Raw genomic sequence first — 22,502 nt, forward strand, 5'->3', positions numbered from 1 at the left:
ATTCCTTTAACCACCCCTTCATTCTTTGTTCATTCTATAGTCTCTTACCCTTTGTCTATCCCTTCATTCTTTGTACCTTTATCTTTGACCTTCCCTTTCTTTCATTCTTTGTAACTTATCATTCTTAGTAGCTCATACTCCCTGAGTACTCTTGTATAGTTTAGTATATATAAGTATACAAGATCAGACTAGTTCTGTAGTCTTGATCTTGTCTACTCTAAGTAGTCCTGTACTCTTAGGCTTACTCTATATGCTCTACTCTTGTCTCACTCTCTCTCTCTACCCATTCTGCAAGTTCCAACTATGTTCTAGTACTTGTGTTCTGTATTTCTGTTGTGTAGGATAGTTGTAGCCTGAGTCCCCTTACTAAGCCTTTGGGTCCCTTCTACACTGTTACTGACACCTATTACTACCCTACAACTCTCTTACATTTCAGGTATTAGTACTTACTATTGTATCAATCTCTTTTCTTTGTTCTAACCCTTTTACATTTTTAAATTTTAAACTTTCTAAACCCTTTTAAACTTTTACCACCCTTCTTCTATTTATTACCCCTTTTAGTTTAGTGCTAATTCCTTTGTAGTGTAAACATAGACCCTCCTACACTAACTGTCACCCCTACTGTCCTGCCAGATTAGCAGTTACAAGCAGAACTAGCTTAATATATACAGACCTCTATTTAAGAGGCCTTTACTAACTATATACTCTTAACCCTCTCAGAACCTGTTCTAATTGTTCTAGAAGTTGTAACCTGTTCTAGAAAGAAAGTGTATATAGTCTGCCCTTTAGACTTTAATAGGTAGCACTTTAAGGACTTCTAGTACTAAGTCAAACTATATATAGCTACTACTTTGACTAATCTATCCTCAGACCTTAATTGTGTCCTATTTGTCCTCTCCTTCATAAAGGAAGGCAACACAGCCACCTGGGCCTAGAACTGGATTGAAGGCTATTAGATTAGAAGCCTGATCCAACTTTAGAACAATGAGTCATATTTGGAATTTATAAGGCAGCTCTGTACTTCCTTTATTAATCTGAATAAGAAGTACAATGTGTAGAACAAGCTTACATCTCTGTGACAGGACAAACATTCTACTAATACCTTCTTTCAGGAGTTCAATATCCTGGCCTGGAAGGTAGGATTTGTACTCAGGTTTAATAATGTTCTTATTAGAATGCTTGAAAAAGCTCTTCATCCAGAACTGGTTAATAAGATTCTCAGAATAATGTTAGAACTAATTACTTACACTGAGTAGAAGACACACACTATTTCCTTTGACTAAGCTGTAGCTTGGATGTGTCAAGTCTGTGTAGAATGCTTACACATACATCTGACTCTAACAGTTCTAAGCCCTCAGATTGATCCACCTGTAATTCACAATCAATCTGTTCTGATAGACATTAGAGAAGTCTGAAAGTAAGGAGTATACTTTACTTACAGAAAGTCAGGGCACCAAATTAAGGACTGTCTGTAGAAGTAATAGTATATCTATCAGGTCATTAGAGTAATGATGAGTAACAAGCAGGATTTGTAGTGAGAAGCCTTTTCTACAAATCTAGGAGTCACCTTAGAACTCTTAAACTCTGACTATGTACTCTAGGATTTTGTAAAGGCCTAACAGTAATGTTAGCATTTATTCTGGATAAATGCATCATATGTCTTAGACATGTCTTCTAAGACATACATCCAAGACATACAATATTAGATAGCATATATATTACTTTAATCTAAGGACAATGAAGCTTATGAAGAACTTATGCGCAGTTGACTTGTATTGACGCCTATGCACTATGAGCAGAGCCCACTGAACCCCTACTAGTGTGAACTACTCTAAGGGAATCATCACAACCTCAAAATGCTAACAGGTTATGAGCCTTGTGCTCCCTGCTCATGTCTACATTGTTACTATACTTTTATCTTACCCTCTATGAACACAACTCTTTGAAATCATCATCTAAATGATTATGATTCCTCCTCACTAGCTATATGTATGACTATATGCACCACAATTGTCATTACAAATGCTTCAGTGTACTAAATACTATAGTACAAATGATATGATACACTCAATCATACTAAAACTCAATAAGTATCATCAAACTACTCCATTTAACACTGAATCCACTTGATTCTACACATACAATCTATTCTACTCGTCTACAAACCTTTGGCACTCCCATCTGAGCATACCAAATACAAATTGTCTTGTCCTGAAGACTACAATCTCTCTATACAATGAGACATACTATGATACTTGTAACCAGAACATACTATGAGGACCTAGACACACTTGTCTGAGTATCCCAAACACACATTGATTTATTAAACTAACAAGACATGTATTGGATACACAATACAAGACATATATTGGATACAGACAATGTATTGAATGTCTAAGACATACAGACAGATAAACTAGTTGCTTTAAATGTAATGAGTACTCAATAATACTATATCCAAATGCTGAATTACTTCATCTTACACCACAGAGACACATTATATTAATAATGTCTCACATAATGAACGAACATTTGATAGTATATCAATAATATAAATGATTAATACTATAAACAAACGAACATTTGATAGTATATCAATAATATAAATGATTAATACTATAAACAAAAGAACAATGCTAGCAAAGCATAATAACAATATAAAGAAATATATTGTGAACGTATAATCAATCTAATAATGATGAGGCAAACGAATAAAATGAAAACAAGAGTATAAATGCTACTAAAGCATAATAACTCGAATATAAAAACGATTTATACTATCACAAATGAACAATCACAATAAATAACATATATTTACAAAATACAAACATATCACATAGATAAATGAATATACAAATGTACAAAGTAATAATAATGCATTCGAATGTATAAAACTATTAATTGTTGAATAACACAATGTTGTATGCAAAATACAATCGAACGAACACATAATAACACATAAAACAAGTAATAAAACATACAAAACAATGTTGCAAACAGTCTAAACATATAATAACAAACATATATACTTATACAAAGTATTATATTAAATTAAAACATAACGCTACAAACAATGAAACAATATAATGATACATATATGCATAATATCAACACAATATCAATACTATACAGGCAAATACATATCTTATACCTTGCACAATTACTATTACAATGTGAAATCAAACAAACAATAGTTACAAATACATTGTAACAATATAATATATCAATAAGATATACATGATAATGAAGTATTAAGTCAATACAATTAATACAATCAGTATAAACAATATAAACAATTAAATATCACTTAAAAATGTGATGAAATACAATAATACAGATGCAAAACAAAACAACTAATGCTACAAAACATTAGAGCCTAATATCAGATAGTCTGAAGGGCCATACAATGGAACAAACACTACTGCCAAGTACACAAAAGACAAACAAATGTTGGAACAAAATCCAAAGAAACAAACATAAGTTTGGAACTCAATCAAACACTTTACAAATGATTAAACACAATGTGTGACAGATTTAATAGATTACTGCAAATGGTAGAAAGATAGAATTTGCAAAGAATAAATCTATGATCAATACTTAAAGCATATTATTAGCTATTCGAAGTTCAAACAATATCATAATAGTGTATTCTTCATTAACAGCCTTGCTTGAGCTTGTGCCTATCACAAAAGAATAAAATACATAAACAGAACAGAAACAAAACATTATAGCTTGAATACTTTTGTCATCAAACGGAAGACAAACAATACTGAGCAAATCTAAACAACACATCATAATGTATACAAATAAAACAAACGAAATCACAAACTTATGCTTGCTAAAACAACACTATACCAAATGATTAACAAACTATTTGGACGTATGTATAATAATCAAACAAAATACACAAGCATAATACAATCTATTTGAGTATAAACTCAAATAACAAAGAGTACAAATGCCATAAAGAATTAATAACAAAATCTGACAAAAATAACAAATAACATTAAAGTTATTGAACAAAACACATTCACACATTAATACACAATGCTTAAACGAATGATTAAATGACAAAAACACACGAATGAATTAATTACACACACACGAAAGCCAATTGCTCAAAGTGAACCTTCTCAAATTGAAGGGGAGTAATAGCATATATTCACAAACATAAAATTCACAAAACATAAAACATAATGAATAATAGAAACATAGCAAATGATTAAATGATGTGGAAATATTGACTATGTCACTATTTAACCTTGTACATCCTACAAAACATAATTACAAAGTTATTACAATGAATAAGAAGCGAATCCATTGAATTCAACAATGAAATACTTATGTAAGAGACATTTTCTCTGAAATCTTTAATGGTCACACCATACATAGTACTAATTGAATGTATTACAAACAAATATATTATGGAGCATATACCTAAACACAAAGAAGTATGCTACATACAAAGATGTTGAGTAGAAAAGCATCTCTAGTACATAACAAACTATACAGAAATATTGAACACAACTATGCTTTCCTCAAATGGAATGTATAATACATTGAAAATAATGATCACACATTACACAAAACTTACAACACTTATTCCCTAGCATGCAGGACATAATAGCAAACAAATAATCAACCAAACAAAGTAATATTCAGACAGATAATTAAGAATTAATACAATGTAGCTAAGGAATAGCACATATTCCTAAAGCAATTAATGCTAGACACACAAAGCACTTGTGTAAGTTAATTAAAAGAAGCAACAGATGTAACAGTAATCAAAACGTTAATCCTTTCAAAGCAAACAAGATAATGTCAATCATAATGAATGAAATGAGTGATACACTCAAAATTAATGAAATAAATTCATATCTCATAACGAACACACACATATATTCAGCAAATAAAGCAAATATAATGATTAAAACAATATCAAACAGAATTTGACACGAAATAAGCAATAAAACGAACGAATATTATAATATATGATGAAAAATAGAACTGTGAAGTGTACTACTTCATCTATCTATGAAATAAAAGTAACAAACGCATATTATAACTGTACAGAGCAATATATTAATCAAATAAACATTACACAATGATAATAAAACATTATCACAACAATAAAACAATACAAACATACAAATAATGTTATAGTTTGTAAAAGTTGAAGGACACATTAAATGATAACGAATGTAATACACACATATATTGATAATAAATATATCTACTGCAAAACAGTGAAACAATACAAACATATCATATGTTTAAAACATAAATAATGTGTCTAAACAGAATTACAAACAGTCAGATGATAAAACAATACAAATAACAGAAGAATAAAACCTTAATCAACCTTAATATGAAGCAATCTGACATATCATACATGATATTACAAATTGTGAACAATACAATGCTTTAATATAAAGGCATAGAACTACAATTGAATGCTTAAAAGGTATGAATACGAAACAAAACAAACAATGATGATACATGATGAATAGAGGACATCATAATAACATTAATAACACATTTTACAAGCATGATTCAACAGTTTCATTGTAAAAGTAAAAGTGGAAAAACTACTAGTAACACAATTCAAATGTGCAAGAATACAAATTAATGTGAACAAATTAATAACACACACATTGTTATTAAATATAGTATTAACTATACAAACGAAACGATACAAACAAAGTACAATTCTAATTACACAACGAGTGTAAGAATATAAAACAAACTACACATATAATAATACGAATACAAACGAAACGAATAACAGAACAACTGCAGAACAGTACAGTATGAAGAAATAAACATACTATGACACAAAACAAACAATATGACATGAAAAACAAATGAAACAAAGTTATAACATATCATATTAAATTGCAAACAAGAAAACTACTATCATACAAATGATAAAACATTATAGTGACGACTATAACATTAATAATATTAAAACTACAAACGAACAAACACTAAAGAGATCCTACAGCTCTCTTAGCAATCATAATTGAATTAACAATTGATTTATTACATTGAATGTTATAATAATACATCAGACAAATGCAACACTTACAGTGGACTTAATATACAAAGTAAACGAAACATTTACATTGCAAATGTAAATGATATTAGTAAAACAACGAACAAACACTTATCAAACATTATATTAGCCTGATCAACTAGTATAAGTTTGAAGGGGAGTGTTAGCATTTATTCTGGATAAATGCATCATATGTCTTAGACATGTCTTCTAAGACATACATCCAAGACATACAATATTAGATAGTATATATATTACTTTAATCTAAGGACAATGAAGCTTATGAAGAACTTACACACAGTTGACTTGTATTGATGCCTACACACTATGAGTAGAGCCTACTGAACCCCTACTAGTGTGAACTACTCTAAGGGAATCATTGCAACCTCAAAACACTAACAAGTAAATATAGTACTAAAGAGTTATGACTCAGATTTTTTAACAGTCACTTTTGATTCAATAGATACTGTAGGATTAGAAGTAAATAAAGTAAGAAAAGCAGAAAAAGTAGAAAAAGTAAATTAACAAAATTATTTATTAAAAAGAAAAAAGTTGAAAACAAAAGTAAATAGTTCTCTTATTCCCTCTGATTCTTTTAATTCTTCTCTTTGTACTTTATTCAAGTCTAAATCTGTACAATCTAACCTACTACTTCTACATTCTAAGATCTTAGAACATTCAGAACACTATCTAGCCCTATTTACTACTCAGTAGTTTGTCTATAGTATTAAGTAGGGATAACCTTAGTTGAGTTTATAGCTAAGAACATGAGTCTGTCCTTGTTGAAAGAGAGAGGTTAATAAGGAAATGTTAGTACATATACTTACCCTCTCAGACAACAAGACTGTACAAGCTGTATGTTCCCTTCAGAACAAGTAGCAATTTATTAGAGGACATTCTAGGTACTAGCTCTAAGTCTCTGTCCTCTTAGCTCCCTTCTCAGGATTCCCCCAGATCTGAACAATAGCTCTAGTAGATAGTAGATACATTAGTTTGTACATTAATAAGGCCTTTGTGTAGGAACACTACCTTCTTACTTAATGTGTTCTACTTCTAATCCTAGTATACAATGTAGACAGAACCCTAAACTAGAATGGTCAGATTACCAAGTTTGTCTAACTATGGATGACTATTTAGGATTATGAGGAAAGTATTAAGTTTAGAGTTACTAACCTTAGAAAGACAGACATCTTTATCAGATTCAAATGGCTCAAGACTTACAACCCTACTATTAACTAGTTAGAGTAGACACTTGTGTTTAATTAGTGTCCTAAGTCTTACAACTATCTTATACTACTGTCCTAAGTAGATACAGACACTTCTAATACTACTGACAGTTCTGATAAAAGTGACTAGTTGTTCTTCTTTAACTAGGATAAATATGTGAACACATATTCTAGTCAAGACAGAACAGAGTCTATCTAAAGAATGTCTGAGACAGAACCAGTTCAGAACCCTCTTAGAATGACTCTACTCTAGAACATACATAGACCCAGCCTACTAGATTTTGTCTGAGAGTTCCCTAAAGTCTTTAGTAAAGAGGAATTTAACTAGCTTCCTAAACACTGTCTCTAAGACTATGTAATTGAATTGACTAAGAGTTTCCAACCTAAGGATTGTAAGGTCTACCTACTTAATAGAGACAAGTAGGAGGTGCTCAACAAGTTCCTTTGAGAAAATCTTCAGAACAGTCAGATCTGACTCTTAAAGTCTTCTATAGCCTCCCCTTTCTTCTTTATTAAAAAGAAAGATAGGAAGCTCTGTCCAGTTCAGGATTATTATTGTCTTAATAAGGGTACTATTAAAAACAAGTACTTACTCTCCCTAATTCAGGAGCTCATTAATAAGATGTATACATTTAGGGTTTTCACTAAGTTGGACATTTGGTAGGGGTATAATAATATTTGGATCTGAGACAGAGATGAGTGGAAGGCTGTGTTCTAAACTAATTACAAATTGTACAAACCAACTGTAATGTTCTTCAGACTAACTAACTTGTCTACAACATTCTAGTCATTTATGAATCACATCCTTACAGATCTGATTGACTCAGAGTATGTCAGTGTGTATCTAGACAACATTCTGATCTTCACTCAGACAGTCAAGTACTATTACTAACTAATCTAAGCAGTTCTATAGTAGCTCTAAGATAATAAACTGTTCCTCTGAGAAACAAAGTATTCTTTTACACAGGAGTCAGTAGATTATCTAGGCTTTGTGATTGGTAGAGGAGAGGTCTATATAGATCTAGTAAAGGTAACTGTAGTTTGAAACTGGCTGTAACCTTAGAACCTGAAACAGGTCCAAGTATTCCTTAGGTTTGTAAACTACTACTAATACTTTATTTGAGACTTTAGTACTATTGCCTAGCCCCTTCACAATCTTACCAGCAAAGATGTTCCTTAGTAATAGGGTGATCAGTAGTAGTCTACATTTGAGTCCCTCAAGTAGGCCATTACTAGCAAGCCTGTATTAGTAGTTCTAACAGTTGTAGACAAGTTCTAAGTTGAAGCCAACTCTTCCAACTTTGTGAATAGAGTAGTACTGTCTTAGTTTATTAACAGAAAGTAGTGTCTGATAGTGTTCTGATCAGAATCCCTCTCTACAACAGAACAGAACTACCCTATCTATAATAAGGAACTTCTTACAATTGTCTGTTCCCTAGAGGAGTAGTGTCAATATCTCCTCAGTACTGTGTAGAAGTTTAAGATTTAGAGTAATCACCTTAATCTCTAGTACTTCTGAGTGCCTCAGAAGCTCAACTACTACTAGGCCTGCTAGATGTTAGAACTGTAGAACTATGACTTTGTACTAACCTACAAACCTAGAACACAAATAACAAAAGCTGATTTACTCTTAAGACAAGTAAGTTATGAAAGGGGGGAGAATGATAACAAAAATCTTATTCTCCTAGACAATTCCTATTTTGTGTCTGAGACAATCTAAGAGATCTGACTCAAATCTGAGAATGTTAACTTTGTCACCTGTATATAGTAAGCTCTAAGACACACACAGGACTAGGTTGTAGTGAAGCAGTTAGAAAAGTAGGCTAGAGACTAGGAGGAGGATAAGAATGGACAGGTTTACTAGGAAGGCCAACTGTACATTCTAAAGGATTAGAAGCTGTAAGAGAACATTGTATGAGCTTATTACAACAATCTGACTGTAGAACATTTAGGCTAACACAAAACACAGGAACTTATTACTCAGAATTACTAGTGGCCAGGAATGTAGAGGGAAATCCTAAAGTACATAACTAGTTGTAATACATACTAACAGACTAAGACTTACTAGACAAGGGTTTAGACTCTCCTACATCTGTATTAGATTCTAGATCACTCTTAGGAGGAAGTCTTAGTAGACCTGATTAGTAAGCTACCTAAGTCTTAGGGTTACAATACTATCTACATAATTGTTAACTAATTCTCTAAGCAAGTCTACACAGTTCTGACCCAAACAGAACTCACTTCTGAAAGTATAACATGTATCTATCAGGATTATGTTTTCTAGTTGTACAGACTCCCTCAGAAGCTTATTCACAATTACAGACTGTAATTTGAGTCAAAATTCATGTAGGACTTGTACACACTTCTCAGAATTCAAGAGAACCCTTCTACTATATATTACCTACAGACTGACAGTCAAACTGAGTGAGTCAATCAGGAGATTAAGCTCTACCTCTGAATGTTCATTAATTATTAGTAATTGGATTAGTCTGAATAGTTAGCTCTAGCAGAATTTGTATATAATAACTAGTAACACTCTGTAACAGGACAGTCCCTGTTCTTCCTTAATCATGAGAGACATTCATACTAGGGGACAGTTCTGAACTGGAACAGTAGTTTCAAATCTGTAACAGACTTTGTAGAACAGATACACAGGACTAGGGAGGACACACAAGCTCTTTTAGAGAAGGTAGTATAAGTTATAAAGTAGAACTATGATTGGAAGAGATCTGTAGCCAAGGATTACCAGCCTAGTAACAAAGTTATACTAGAAGCTACTAATCTGACCTTAGATTGCCTAATAAAGAAGTTGGACAACAAGTACTTTAGACCCTTTGTTATTAAAAAGAAGGTTAGTACCTCTGTCTACAAACTTCAACTTCTGACAATATAGAAGTGTATACACCTAGTGTTCAACAAGGTTCTACTGTCTTAGTACTATAATCTGAGTTTTCCTTTGTAACAAAGACTCCTACTGCCTCTACCAGAACTCATCAGTTCTAAACCAGAATACAAAGTAGAGTATGTAGTAGATACTAAGTTAGTGTGTAGAAAGCTTAAGTTCCTTATTTACTAGAAGGGATACCTAGTTGAAGAACACACTTAGGAACCTACTAAGAATCTCACCCATACTACTAAGACAATCCAAGACTTCTATCAACTTTATCTAGGTACTCTGTGTCAACTCTGCCTTACAGATTTCTAAACCCTACCATTCTAACCTATGTCTGAACTACTAACTGAGTCTAATGTTTACTAATTAGGACAATTGGTTTTAGAGGGGGGGTAATGTTATGGTTCTCTACTCTTGTACCTTCAGTTCTAAGGGTTCTACACTCTTCTGTACTAGAACTCAGGACTTCTGTCTCTTAGGGGTACTGTTTATAGACTATATACATACTAACTCTTACTACTACCCCTCCTTACTTCATTATTCCATTCCTTTGACCACCCTTTCATTCTTTGTTCATTCTATAGTCTTATACCCTTTGTCTATCCCTTCATTCTTTGTACCTTTATCTTTAACCTTCCTTTCTTTCATTCTTCATAGCTTATTATTCTTAGTAGCTTATACTCTCTGTGTTACAGTTCTCTACTCTCATACTTTCAGTTCTAAGGGTTCTACACCCTTTTGTACTAGAACTCAGGACTTCTGTCTCTCAGAGGTACTGTTTATAGACTATATACATACTGACTCTTACTACTACCCTTCCTTACTTTATTATTCTATTCCTTTGACCACTCCTTCATTCTTTGTTCATTCTATAGTCTCTTACCCTTTGTCCATCCCTTCATTCTTTGTACCTTTATCTTTGACCTTCCCTTTCTTTCATTCTTTATAGCTTATCATTCTTAGTAGCTCATACTCTCTAAGTACTCTTGTGTAGTTTAGTATATATAGGTATACAAGATCAGACTAGTCTTATAGTCTTGATCTTGTCTACTCTAGGTAGTCCTGTACTCTTAGACTCACTCTATATACTCTACTCTTGTCTCACTCTCTCTCTCTGCCTGTTCTACAAGTTCTGACTATGTTCTAGTACTTGTATTCTGTATTTCTGTTGTGTAGAATAGTTATAGCCTGGGTCCCCTTACTAAGCCTTCAGGTTCCCTCTATACTGTTACTAACATCAGATTAAGACTACCTATTACCACCCTACAACTCTCCTATGTTTCAAGCATTAGTACTTACTATTGTGTTAATCTCTGTTCTTTGTCCTAACCCTTTTACATTTTTAAATTTTAAACTTTCTAAACTCTTTTAAACTTTTACCACCCTTCTTCTATTCATTACCCCTTTTAGTTTAGTACTGATTCCTTTGTAGTGTAAACATGGACCCTTCTACACCAACCACCACCCCTACTGTCCTACTGGATCAGTAGTTACAAGCAGACCTAGCTCAATATGTATAGACCTCTATTTAAGAGGCCTTTACTAACTATGTGTCCCCAGCCCCTTCAGAACCTGTTCCAGTCATTCTGGAAGTTACAACCTGCTCTAGAAAGAAAGTACATATAGCTTACCCTTCAGACTTTAATAGACAGTACTTTAAGGACTTCTAGTACTAAGTTGAACTATATGTAGCTACTACTTTGACTAATCTATTCTCAGATCTTAATTGTGTCCTATTTGTCCTCTCCTTTATAAAGGAAGGCAATACAGCCACCTGGGCCTAGAACTGGATTGAAGGCTATTAGATTGGAAGCCTGATTCAACTTCAGAACAATAAGTTGTATTTGAAATTTATAGGACAGCTCTGTACTTTCTTCATTAATCTGAATAAGAAGTATAATGTGTAGAACAAGCTTGTGTCTCTGTAACAGAGTAAATGTTCTACTAATACCTTCTTTCAGGAGTTCAATATCCTAGCCTAGAAGGTAGGATTTGTACTTAGGTTTAATAATGTTCTTATTAGAATGCTTGAAAAAGCTCTTCACCTAGAACTGGTTAATAAGATTCTTAGAATGATACTAGAACTGGTTACTTATACTGAGTAGAAGACACACACTATTTCCTTCAACCAAGCTGTAGCTTGAATGTGTTAAGTTTATACAGAATGTCTGTACATATATCTGGCTCTGACAGTTCCAAGCTCTCAGATCAATCTACTTATGATTCATAATCAATCTGTTCTAATAGATATTAGAGAAGCCTGAAAGTAAGAAGCATACTTTGCCTGTAGAAAGTCAGGGCACCAAATTAAGGACTGCTTACAGAAGCAACAGTATATTTGTCAGGTCATTAGAGTAATAATGAGTAACAAGCAGGATTTGTAGTAAGAAGCCTTTTCTACAAATCTGAAAGTCACCTCAGAACTCTTAGACTCTAACTATATACTCTAGGATTTTGTAGAGGCCTAACAGTGAATGTAGTACTAAAGAGCTATGACTCAGATTTTTTAATAACTACTTTTGATTCAATAGACACTGTAGGATTAGAAGTAAATAAAGTAAGAAAAGTAGAAAAAGTAGAAAAAGTAAATTAACAAAATTATTTATTAGAAAGAAAAAGGTTGAAAACAAAAGTAGATAGTTCCCCTATTTCTTCTGATTCTTTTGATTCTTCTCTTTACACTTTATCTGAGTCTAAATCTACACAATCTGACCTACTACTTCTGTGTTCTGAGATCTTAGAATGTTTGGAACACTACCTAGCCCTGTTTACTACTCAGTAGTTTGTCTATAGTATTAAGTAGGGATAGTCTTAGCTAAGTTCACAACTGAGGACATAGGTCTGTCCTTATTAAAAGAGAGAGGTTAATAAGGAAATGTTAGCACATATACTCACCCTCTTGAATGACAAGGCTACACAAGCTGTACATTCCTTTCAGAACAAGTAGTAGTTTATTTGAGAATGTTCTAAACACTAGCTCTAAGTCCTTGTCCTCTTGGCTCCCTTCTTAGAATCCCCCTAGATCTGAACAATGACTCTAGTAGACAGTAGATACACTAGTTTGTACATTAGTAAGGCCTTTGTGTAAGAACACTACCTCCCTACTTGACACATTCTACTTCCAATCCTAGTATACAATATAGACAGAACCCTGAACCAGAATGGTCAGATTACTAAGTTTGTCTAACTATAGATAACCATTTAGGATTATAAGGAAAATATTAAGCTTAGAGTCACCAACCTTAGAAAGACAGACATCTTTATCAGATTCAAATGGCTTAAGGCTTACAACCCTACTATTAACTAGTTAGAGTAAACACTTATGTTCAATCAGTGTTCTAAGTCTTACAACTATCTTATACTACTGTTCTAAGTAAATACAGACACTTCTAATGTTACTAACAGTTCTGATAAAGGTAACCAGTTGTTCTTCTTCAACTAGGATAGATATGTAGATACATATTCTAGTCAAGGTGGAACAGAGTCAATCTGAAGGATGTCTAAGATGGAACCAGTCTAGAACCCTCTTAGAACAACTCTACTCTAGAACACACATAGATCTAACCTGCTGGATTTTGTCTAAGAGTTCCCTAAAGTCTTTAGTAAAGAGGAATTTGACCAGCTTCCTAAATACTGTCTCTAAGACTATACAATTAAATTGACTAATAGTTTCCAACCTAAGGATTGTAAGGTCTACCTACTCAATAGAGACAAGCAAGAGGTGCTTGACAAGTTCCTTTAGGAAAATCTTTAGAACAGTCAGATCCAACCCTCAAAGTCCCTTATAGCCTCTCCTTTCTTCTTTGTTAAAAAGAAAGATAGGAAGCTCTACCTAGTCTAGAATTATTGTTGTCTTAATAAGAGTACTGTTAAAAACAAGTACCTACTCCCCCTGATTCAGGAGCTTATTAATAAGACACATACATTCAGGGTTTTCACTAAGTTGGATGTTTGATAAGGATACAATAATATTTGGATCTAAGACAGAGATGAGTAGAAGGCTGTGTTCTAAACTAATTATAGATTGTACAAACTAACTATCATGTTCTTCAGACTAACTAACTTGCCTGTAACATTCCAGTCATTCATGAATCACATTCTTACAGATTTGATTAACTCAGAGTATGTTAGTGTGTATCTGAACAACATTCTGATCTTCACTCAGACAGTCAAGTACTATTACTAACTAATCTGAGCAGTTCTACAACAGCTTCAAAATAATAAACTGTTCCTCTAAGAAGCAAAGTACTCTTTTGTATAGGAGTCAGTAGATTATCTGGGCTTCATAATTGGTGGAGGAGAGGTCTACATGGATCTGGCAAAGGTAACTACAGTTTGGAACTAGCTACAACCTTAGAACCTGAAACAGGTCCAAGTGTTCCTTAGGTTTGTAAACTACTATTAACACTTTATTTAAGGCTTTAGTACTATTGTCTGGCCCCTTCACAATCTTACCAGCAAAGATGTTCCTTAGTAATAGGATGATTAGTAGCAGTCTGTGTTTGAGTCCTTAAAGTAGGCTATTACTAGTAAGCCTATATTAGTAGTTCTGACAGTTGTAGACAAGTTCTGAGTCAAAGCCAACTCTTCCAACTTTGTGAATAGAGCAGTACTGTCCTAGTTCATTAACAGAAAGTAGTGTCCAATAGTGTTCCAATTAGAATCCCTCTCTACAACAGAATAGAACTACCCTATTTATAACAAGAAACTTCTTACAATTGTCTGTTCCCTAAAGGAGTAGTATTAATATCTCCTTAGTACTACACAGAAGTTTGAGATTTGGAGTGATCACCTTAATCTCTAATACTTCCAGGTGCCTCAGAAGCTCAACTACTACTAAGCCTACTAAATGTTAGAACTGTAGAACTATAACTTTGTACTAACTCACAAACCTAGAACACAAATAATAAAAGCTGATTTACTCTTAAGACAAGCAAGTCATAAAAGGGGGGAGAATAATAACAAAAATCTTGTTCTCCTAGACAATTCCTACTTTGTATCTGAGATAATCTAAGAGATCTGACTCAAATCCAAGAATGTTAACTTTGTCACCTGTATATAGTAAGCTCTAAGACACACACAGGACCAGGTTGTAGTGAAGCAGCTAGAGAAGCAGGCTAGGGATTAGGAGGAGGATGAGGATGGATAGGTTTACTAGGAAGGCCAACTGTACATTCTGAAGGATTGGAAGCTGTAGGAGGACATTGTCTAAGCTTATTATAACAATCTGACTGTAGAACATCTAAACTGACACAAAATGTAGGAACTCATTACTTAGAACTACTGGTAGCTAGGAATGTAGAGGGAAATCCTAAAGTATATGACTAGTTATAATATGTGCTAACAGACTAAGGCCTACTAGACAAGGGTTCAGGCTCCCTTACATCTGTATTAGATTCTGGATCACTCTTAGGAAGAAGTCTTAGTAGACCTGATCAGTAAGCTACCCAAGTCTCAGGGTTACAATACTATCTGTATAATTGTTGACTAATTCTCTAAGCAAGTCTACACAGTTCTGACCCAAACAGAACTCACTTCTGAAGACATAGTATGTATCTATTAGGATCATGTCTTCTAGTTGTATAGACTCTCTTAGAAGCTCATTCATGATTACAGACTGTAATTTGAGTCAAAATTCATGTAGGACTTGTATATACTTCTCAGAATTCAAGGGAACCCTTCTACTACATATTACCTACAGACTGACAGTCAAACTGAGCAAGTCAATCAGGAGATCAAGCTCTACCTCTAGATGTTCATCAATCATTAGTAATCAGATTAGTCTGAATAGTTAGCTCTGACAGAATTTGTACATAATAACTAGCAACACTCTACAACAGGACAGTCCCTGTTCTTCCTCAATTATGAGAGACATCTGTACTAGAGGACAGTTCCAAACCAGAACAGTAGTTCTGAATCTGTAACAGACTTTGTAGAACAGATACACAAGACTAGGGAAGACACACAAGCTCTTTTAGAGAAGGTAGTACAGATAATAAAGTAGAACTACAATTGGAAGAGATCTGCAGCCAAGGATTACTAGCCTAGAGACAAAGTTATACTAGAAGCTACTAACCTGACTACAGATTGTCTAATGAAAAAGTTGGACAACAAGTGCTTCAGACCCTTTGTTATTAAAAAGAAGGTCAGTGCCTCTGCTTACAAACTCTAACTTCTAGTAATATAGAAGTACATACACCTAGTGTTCAATAAGGTTCTACTGTCTCAGTACTACAATCCAGGTTTTTCTTTACAACAAAGACCCTCACTACCTCTACCAGAACTCATTAGTTCTGAACCAGAATACAAAGTAGAGTATGTAGCAGATACTAAGCTAGTGTGTAGAAAGCTCAAGTTCCTTATCTACTAGAAGGGATACCTAGTTGAAGAACACACTTAGGAACCTGCTGAGAATCTTACCCATACTACTAAGACAATCCAAGACTTCTATTGACTTCATCTGAGTGCTCTGTATCAACTCTGCCTTACAGATTTCCAAACCCTACTGTTCCAACCTATGTCTGAGCTACTAACCAAGTCTAATGTTCACCAATTAGAATGATTGGTTTTAGAGGAGGGGTAATGTTACAGTTCTCTACTCTCATACTTTCAGTTCTGAGGGTTCCACACTCTTCTATACCAGAACTCAGGACTCCTGTCCCTTAGGGGTACTGTTTATAAACTATATACATACTGACTCTTACTACTACCCTTCCTTACTTTATCATTCCATTCCTTTGACCACCCCTTCATTCTTTGTTCATTCTATAGTCTCTTACCCTTTGTCTATCCCTTCATTCTTTGTACCTTTATCTTTGACCTTCCCTTTCTTTCATTCTTTGTAGCTTATCATTCTTAGTAGCTCATACTCCCTGAGTACTCTTGTATAGTTTAGTATATATAGGCATACAAGATCAGACTGGTCCTATAGTCTTGATCTTGTCTACTCTAGATAGTTCTGTACTCTTAGGCTTACTCTATATACTCTACTCTTGTCTCACTCTCTCTCTCTGCCTGTTCTGCAAGTTCTGACTATATTCTAGTACTTGTATTCTGTATTTCTGTTGTGTAGAATAGTTGTAGCCTGAGTCCCCTTGCTGAGCCTTCAGGTCCCCTCTATACTGTTGCTGACACTCTGAGTACTCTTGTGTAGTTTAGTATATATAAGCATACAAGATCAGACTAGTCCTGTAGTCTTGATCTTGTCTACTCTAGGTAGTCCTATACTCTTAGACTCACTCTATATACTCTACTCTTGTCTCACTCTCTCTCTCTGTCTGTTCTGCAAGTTCTGACTACATTCTAGTACTTACATTCTGTATTTCTGTTGTGTAGGATAGTTGTAGCCTGGGTCCCCTTACTAAGCCTTTGGGTCCCCTCTACACTGTCACTAATAAGTAGTATTAACTGTTACCTATATAGTAGACACTTCTATTAATTAACAAATTTGGATTGAACAATCTAAGAATACTCAAGCTACTTATACACATTATAACAACATTATAATTTGTTACACAGTACATTACTTGTACTAGAATAAGGATATCCAGATATTGTAAAAGTAAGTAACTTTTGTAATATTATACTAAACAAAGTTAACAAGCTATAAAAAAGTAGCTTTGTATTAGATTAAGGAAAGGACTAGAACACTATACATATAACAACTAGTACTAGGCACAGGTAGAAGCCTATTATTATACAGTCCTTTATTATCAAATCCCTCAACTATTCTCATATTCCTACTACTTGTAAGAACACTCTTTGTTACATATTCTTAGAGTAGGATGAAGTGTCAATTAGGGAACAGTACAAGATTGGCTCAGAGAACAAGTCCAAACTCTAGCTACTCCTATTCAAACAAATTGGGGACCTATTATAGCCTTTGGGTTACAAGGACAAAGACTTGAATATAACAATTTTTAGGTCTTAACAGAATAATTAGGTCTACTCAAAGTTAAGACTTACATTATAGAACTATACAAGAGGAAATTACATACTTGTCTAGTCTTATACAGGCAGAACAACAAGGAGAAAAACTGGAAGGGATACAAGCAGATCTGGATATACAGAGTTTAAATATATTTAATATTCATATAAAGCTACAGGAAATCTTGGACAAAATACAGGACCTTACTTACAGAGTATAGGAAGTACAAGTTGAATCAGGAATAGTACAAGTATTCCTAAATAGGTTAGTACAGTCACAATTCAACCTAACTACTATATTATAAAATATTAGTAGAGAGGAACAACAAAGTGACAGGAGAGAAGAAAGTACTTCTAATACTCAATACTTTTAGAGACAAGAAAATTTTGCCTAGGAAGACACAATCTAAGAAAATCAAGAAAGTGAACTATCAGGTTCTTTAGCTAAAGAAGAAGAGCTTGTTAACACAATACAGGGAGGAATCCAAACATTTTAAGAGTATAGTAGAATTGAAACACAATATCTAGATAGACTACTAGGATCCTCTAGAAGCCTCCAAGTCTATGTTACTAGATACCTTTATAGTAGAAGGAATACTAACACAGGATTATTATAGTTGGTTGTACCAGGCCTATTAAAGCAGTACTAGTTCAGAGTCAAGTTTATCAGACTCTTATACACTAAATTCAGAATCTAGTAACTAGAAAAAGAGAGTAATATGGAGGGAACAAGGAAAATCAATCTTAAACTGCTAAAGTTTTTAGGACAGAAAGGAGAAGATCTAAAAGTGTTTAAAACAAATCTGGTAATACACTTCAGACATTACAACATTACAAATGATTTGGATAAAGTAGAAACAGTAATTTTATACTTAAGAGGGAAAATAGTAAGTTATATGAATGGAAAGACTATATTATTTGTGACAGAAGGAAAAAGCTTAGTTCCAGAAATCTGGAAAGATTATAAAACATTTTTAACTGATCTAAGAGAAGCAAGTGGAAAATACTATGATTCTACAGAGACAGCTCAAACTCAAATGCACAATTTGAGATAAGGAAAACTAACAATTATAGAATACAATAAAACATTCAAGAGAATATTAGCCTACCTACCTAAGGAGTATAAACTAGGAGTACTTAGAAACAATCCTGTCACAATTCATTTATATAAAAATGGATTAAACCCTAGCAAATTACAGTAGTTAGTTACTATTCCTAGTTATACAGAATAGACATTCAAAGAATAGACAGATACAGCTCTCAGTCTAGAGAGAGGAATAGTACACACAAAAACATTTAGACAAGAATACAAAACTCCTACTGATTATTATAGAGTACTAATAGAAATTGACAGGATAACAAAAGGTAGGGAAATAGTATGCTTCAAATGTGGGCAGAAAGGACATATGACTAGGAATTACACTAGAAGAAATCCTCAAGGTAAAAAGCTAAAGTATAAATCTAACAGGAAGTTCACAAAAAGAAATACAGTAATCCCTGAAGAACAAGAAGCTCACATTAATAAAGAGGAGGAAACAGAAGGATCAAGTAAAGAGGATTTTTGATCCAGAGTTTAAAGGTAGTAGAGTCTTTAAACTCAAGTGTAGAGAAAAAGGTAAAAGAAACTCTATAAGAAAAGCAACTAACAAAAATCTACCAAACAGTACAAGTAGTACTCTATCCTACCTGTAAAGTAATTATATTATACAGAGGACAGTAAGTAACAATTAAGGCTATGTTTGACTCAGGTGTAGGATTAAGTACTTTATTACCAAAAATAGTTAAAGCCCTCAAGTTAAAACTTATAAAGAATGACAAACCTAGGGTAATTGTTAGAAATTCTAATAGTACAATTAATAAAGGAGGATGGAAGTATAATGCTTAGGTATAGTTAAATACTAGAATTAGTAATAGATGGTTCAAATTTGTAATAATGAACACTTATAATAATAAGTGTTTATTAGGATCTGACTATTTAAACAAAGTAAAACCTTTGTCTAATTACCAAACAGGAGAAGTCAGAAGTAGTACAGAAAAGATCAAACTACTAGGTAAAAGTTGGGAAAAGAAAAGGAACCAAAATAGAGAGAAAAATGTAAAAGAATACTCTCAAATTAGAAGTATGAAGAAAACCAAAACAAAGAAGTTATCCTACAAACCACCTATACTATCAGATTCAGATTCAGATAGTAGTAGATTAGAAAGTGTCTAGTTTTTAAACAATAAAGAGGATAAAGGAAAAGGAAAAGCTTCTATGACTCCTATTTCAGTATTAACACCTGTAACACTTATTAAAAGCTTAACAACACAGGAATTGTAATAGAGCCCTTCAGGAACTATACTAGACATACAACCAGAATCTAGTATAAGATCATATTCATTAGACAAAGACATAGATACAGATGAAGAAATAACTACTTTATTAGATAAAGTAACTATTTCTGAAGAGATAGTAATACTACTAAGAGTACCTCAATACTAGGAACCTACTCTTTCTTAGTATGAAGCAAGAGTAGTTACTTTTAAAGTAGACAAGAAATTTGTAGACCTAAACATAATGAATAAAACAAGACTAGGAGAAGAGCAAATACAGAAGGTAAAAAGGAAAATGCAAAACATTACATTATATAATAAATATGTTAAAAGAAAAAGGGGAGAAAGTACAGGAAGTATACCTCCACCTATAAAGAAGAGAAGGTCAGGAACTCTAAGACTGTCTGTAAAAAGGATGAATCTAGCATCCTATTAGTTAACAGAAACTAACAAGTAAGAGGAGTTAGGAGTACTCTAACAAAAATTATCTTATCAAACTAGTAAAGAACAGAAGCTTAGAAAACAATTAAACAAAGTCTCTAGTATAGTACAGAAAGCTTTACAAGAAAAAGCAAAAGTACTAAACAGATTAGGAATAGGCTCAGAAAGAAATAAAAAGGAATTAGTGCTAAAGGAATTATAGGATTACTTAGACAGGTTTGATAAAGATAAAGCAGATAGATTACTAAAGCATTCTAGATAGGACATAGACATTAAATTAAAGGAAGGAACTGAATTACCTAAAATGTGTCCAGTATATCCTCTAACTCTAGTAGAACAAGAAGTAGTAGAGGAATTTATACAGGAAAATTTAAAGAAATAATACATTAGAGAAAGTCATTCTAAAATTGTATTACTAGTATTCTTTGTAGGGAAAAAGGACTCAGGAGTAAGAATGGTTATAGACTATAGGAAATTAAATCAGATAGTAGAACCTGATCTATTTCCTATACTTATAATGTACACATTATCAGACTATTTAAAGGAAGCAAAATGGTTTACAACTCTTGACCTTAAAAGTGGATATAATAACATTAGGATAAAACAAGGACAAGAATACTTACAAGCCTTTAGAACACATAAAGGATTGTATAAACTACTAGTAATACAATTTAGAATAATAAATGTACTAGTAGTGTTTTAGAGAGCTATGAATCAACTCTTTAAAGAATTAATAGGTAAAGGGATAGTAATATATTTAGATAATATTATTATCTATACTTAAACACAGAAAGAGCTATTAGAGCTAACTAAAAGGGTGCTACAATTATTAAAGAAAGTAGACTTTTACTATAAACTAGAAAAGTGTTTCTTTAATAAACAAGAATTAGACTACTTAGGTTTTGTAGTCAATCAAGATAGACTAAAAGCAGATCCTTACAAGATAAAAGCTATACAGGAATAGCTTAGACCTCTAACAAAAAGAGATATTAGGAAAATACTAGGATTCTTTAATTTCTACAAGAAATTTGTAGAAGACTATTCTGGAAAGATAAAACCATTATCAAGTCTACTATTACAGAATAGAACTATAACATAGGGAGACACTCAAGAAGCCTCTTTTAAAGCTATAAAAGAAGCATTTGCTAATGTACTAGTATTAGTAAGACCAAACTATGAAAAACAGTTTGTAGTAGAAACTGATGCATCAGATTTTGTATGCTTAGTAATACTATCACAAGAACAAGAAGATAAAGAATTACATTCTATAGCTTATTATTCTTCAACTTTTAGTAAACAGGAAAGAAACTATACAGTACTAGATAAGAAACTATATACTATTATAAAAGTATTAGCAAACTGGAGACATTATTTGGAAGGAGCCAAGCATTAAATTAGAATAATAACTGACTAATCTAATTTGAAAACCTTTCAAAACAAAAAGCAGTTAAATAGAAGACAAGTAAGATAGGTACTAGAACTAAGCAGATACAACTTTAAAATAGAATACAGAGCAGGTAAGAAAAATAGAGCAGATACACTCTTTAGAAGATCTAACTATGAGCTGGAAGAAAAAGACAATCAGGAAGTTGTATTACTCTCTTAGGAAATGTTCAAAGAGTTAGAAATACAGATTAAAACAATGACA

Source organism: Fomitiporia mediterranea (genome assembly GCF_000271605.1).
Source record: "Fomitiporia mediterranea MF3/22 unplaced genomic scaffold FOMMEscaffold_1, whole genome shotgun sequence".
NCBI classification, from domain to species: domain Eukaryota; kingdom Fungi; phylum Basidiomycota; class Agaricomycetes; order Hymenochaetales; family Hymenochaetaceae; genus Fomitiporia; species Fomitiporia mediterranea.